Raw genomic sequence first — 4,033 nt, forward strand, 5'->3', positions numbered from 1 at the left:
TGCGCTCTCAGGACATTATTACCTGCAGTGTTCCCTCAGTGCGTACTTTACTTGGCAAAAGGGCCTTCTCCTACTCCGCTCCTGTTGCCTGGAATATCTTACAAAAAGACCTGAAGTTCTCGACCTTGACCTCTCTAAGTGGCTTGAAACATCTGGCAAAAAAAACATCCTGGCAAAAACCAATGCAGACATGTTCCTGTTTATAGTTTTCTACATCGCCTTATAATCTAGCTGTTTTTTTGTTACAGTTTCTTTTAAATACCATTTTATTTTCACTTGTTTAAAAAAAAATCTCAATTTCTATGCACCCTTTATGATTGTCTGTTATTGTCTTTGTTGTCTACTGTTGTCATCACTCTGTTCAAATCAGGTCTCTCTTGTAAATGAGTCTCCGAGGTTCATTGGGATTAACCTGTATAAATAAAAGTTGAATGAATGAATGAATGAATGAATTCACAACACATGAAGCACTAAGAACTGTGATGTTAACATTCCTCAACATAAGAAGAGTTTAAACATTTTGTCATGAAAGCAGGTGGTGATATCCATTCTTTTGAGAGGGTCTTTATTTTACTTGTTTTTCAGTCTACAGAATTGTGCAAGTCATCTGCATTTACTGCTACAGCATGAATGGAAGTATTGGGACCCATTAAAAACTGTTAGACATGTTGCGTTGTGTTTTTTCGGCTGCTCCCTTCGTCGGGGGTTGCCTGAAAAATTGGCAGTTGTTTTACTAAGGAAGCCCTTCCTGACGCAACCACAGACCACTGAGCTACCACAGCCCACATGTGTGGAGCAGAGGGCTGCCATCTAGGACCCCTGGGGGAGCAGATGTGGAGGGGTTAAGGGCCTGGCTCAAGAGCCCACAGTGGGGCAAATGAGGGTGGAGGCAGATTTGGGTGCTTCAGCTTTCCCACCCTAATTTTGATGTACGACTCAGGGGATTTGAACCGGCGACCTCTCAATCACAGGCTCACTTTCTCCAACCTCTGCTCCACCACACCAGTATTTAATCCTGTGTTAAAGACAACACATCACAAGTGGTTATTGTTAGAGACGTGTGTGTATGGCTGATTTTACAGATTAGACGCTGCAGACGTGTTTTCAACGTCTCTGGTGTTTGATCGTCGTCCTCTGCGTGTCGACATTTGAGCTTTGCCCGAGGTCACTCGAAATGTTTTCACTCTGGATCAAGTCAGTGTTTTGGAAATGTTAGCCTAGCGTTAGCTGAGCCTGCATGTTGTTCCAGTTTCTGCTTTAAGCTCATATTATTTTTGTTTCATGTTACACACCATGCTCGCGGTGCTCGGGTGTTTAAACCCCCCCCCCCCCCCCCCCCGGCTTTTGCCCCCCAAAACGATTTCTGCCCCCCCTTTTTTTTGTTGTGAGATTTAAGGGGGGGGGGGGGGGGGGTGCATGCGTGGAAAATTATAACTGACAAGAGCCTCGGGTCCTGAAACACATGGGGTCTCCAGTTCCAGAGAAGACAGAAGGTCCCAGAGACAGAGTGCTATTAGAAAGAAAAGCTTTAGGCTACGGTAACGTGGCCCCCAGACTGCTGCTCTACATTAAGGCTGCAGCTATCCAAGATATCTTCTGGGGACCATGAAGGAGTAGGTTCTACAAATGAGGGGGTCTGTCTCGGTCTCTGCTCATGCTGGAGTCCCATCAGGATCATGCAGGCCTGGGGGCCCCTTAAAGGACAGTCCTGTCTCTTTTAACATTTGTGCAAAACACCTTTAACACATTTTTTTTTCCTGGTCTGAGCCTGTGGAGCTTTACTGTGATCCATTTTTCTTCCGTACGTTTTCCGGCATCTTTCTCGTTCCACAATTCTGGCGCTATTTCAACAAATCATATCAAAACATTCAGCTCATTCAAGAGAAGGGTGCTATGACTTTTGGTATTGGTGCAACTACAGCTTTTTGAAATATTTAGCCTTTTCTGCCATTTTTTTCTCAAAGAAAATGAACTGAGCTCATTTTACATCCTTCAGATCTTTAGATCTGTTTACAACCTTTGACTGCTTCTTTCACATTTTGTTCTGGTTCAGCTTCTGTCAGCTTCCTTGAGCAAATTTAAACTTTTTTTCAGCCACTTTCAGCTAATTTCAGCTGTTTTTTTTTATCCTTTAAGATTATTTCTGCTAACTACAACATTTTTGTGTTTCTTCTAACTTCTTTCTGCTCCTTTCAGCTTATTTATGCAAATTTCAACTTTTTCTGCTATTTCAGCTACTATTTAGCTGTTTTTATGCTAATTCTATTAATCATTTTAAAAGCAAAAATGTGCTCTGTCCACTTCCTTCTGGTAACTTAAGCTTCTTTCTGCATTTTTAGCTACTTTTTTATTGTTACTAATTTCAGCTTTTTTCAGTTAATTTCTACTTTTTTTGTTCTAATTTCTGCTTCTTTAAGCCTAATTGGGCAAACATGTTCTTTATGCTTTCTTCTGCTAATTTAAACATGTTCTACCTTTTCAGTTACCCTTTTTTTTAATAGAAATTTTTAGCTAATTTCAGATAAATTCAAGTTTTTGTGCTTATTTCTGCTACTTTCGGTCCAATTAAAAAATTAATCTAATTTCAGCTTTCAGTTTTTTCTGCTATTTCAGATACTACTTAGCTATTTTTATACTACCGGTAATTTTAGACTTTTCAGCTAATTCCACATTTTTTGAGCTCATTTCAGCTCTTTTGGTTTCTTTCTTAAGCTTTTTTTTTATGTTGTTGCTTCTAATTGCAGCTTCTTTTTTTTTTTTTTAAGCTAATTTCCAGGGTTTTTTTGTGCTCATTTATGCTTCTTTAAACTAAAATCAGCAATTGTGTTCTTTCTACTTTCTTCTGCTCATTTTTTTGTTCATTCATTCAACCTTTATTTAGGCTTATTCTTCCATTTCAGCTACAAATCAGCATTTTTTTTTGTTTAGCTAAATTCAGCTGTTTTACTGCTGATACTTCAGCAACAAGCAATCACACTGCATTTTTGCAGAAAATGCCATTTCTCTAGATTTTAAATTTTTGTTTCAAATTAAACTGAAAATATTACCTTCTCATAATGGTGTTCCTCATATTTTAGCCATGTCTCTAAAAAATACAAAAAAACAACAACATTGTTTAGACTTCAGTAGATGTCAAAGAAAAGAATTGCAGGTTTAAATAAGATATGCACGACATGCAAAGAGTAAAACATTTGTATGAGGAAGATTACAGTACACTTCATCATCTTTAACATATTAATATTGACAGCCGCCTTGCATGCTCAAGTTTTAAAGAATGATTTTATGTGATCTGTTGGTGCTCATTGTATGCATTGGGGATGACTTTCAGCTACCACCACACCAAATATTAGCTCAATATATGCAAACTACCTCACTTATAGCCACTGTTGTGCTTTCTAAGGTCATTTAGCTGTGGCAGCCTTCTTGAATCACGTAGACTCCAAAAGTCATGCAGTTGTAGAAGTACATTTATTGATTACTTATTGTGAGTTTCATTAAAGTCCATCCAATGGTTCATGAGATATGCTGCGAACAGACAGGGAGGGTTGACTGCAACAGTTAATGTCAAAGTTTTCAGCAAAGTTCCTGTGTGACATGTTAGTGCTCTAAGTATGTGTTGCGGACCGGTCCAAAGTGCCCCCATACCAAATTTTAGCTCAATATCTGCGAATTTTACTGAGTCATAGACATTTTTTGTTGCATTTCTTATATTTGGGTTGTTTGACATCTAGTTTTACCTACATAAGTAAACACCTGATTCATTAACTATATTAGAGTTAATGGCACAACAAGAAGTATCCTGACCAACAGTTCCCCTTGTGTGAATAGAGCGCACTTCGCTTCTCTCACGCATCCTAGCCACAGTTGTTGTCTGTACCTCATCTGTGTCCTTTGTTTAAAACAAGTCTCTCTTGTAAATGAGTCCTCGAGGCTCAATGAAACCAACCTGTACAAATAAAGGTTGAATGAATTAATATTTGGTAGAACCCATGTGCAGGCAGGGCTCAGAGAACTCTGGATTTAATATATATAT

Source organism: Nematolebias whitei, chromosome 14, assembly GCF_014905685.2.
Source record: "Nematolebias whitei isolate Nwh7 chromosome 14, NemWhi1, whole genome shotgun sequence".
In the NCBI taxonomy this organism is placed as follows: Eukaryota; Metazoa; Chordata; class Actinopteri; order Cyprinodontiformes; family Rivulidae; genus Nematolebias; species Nematolebias whitei.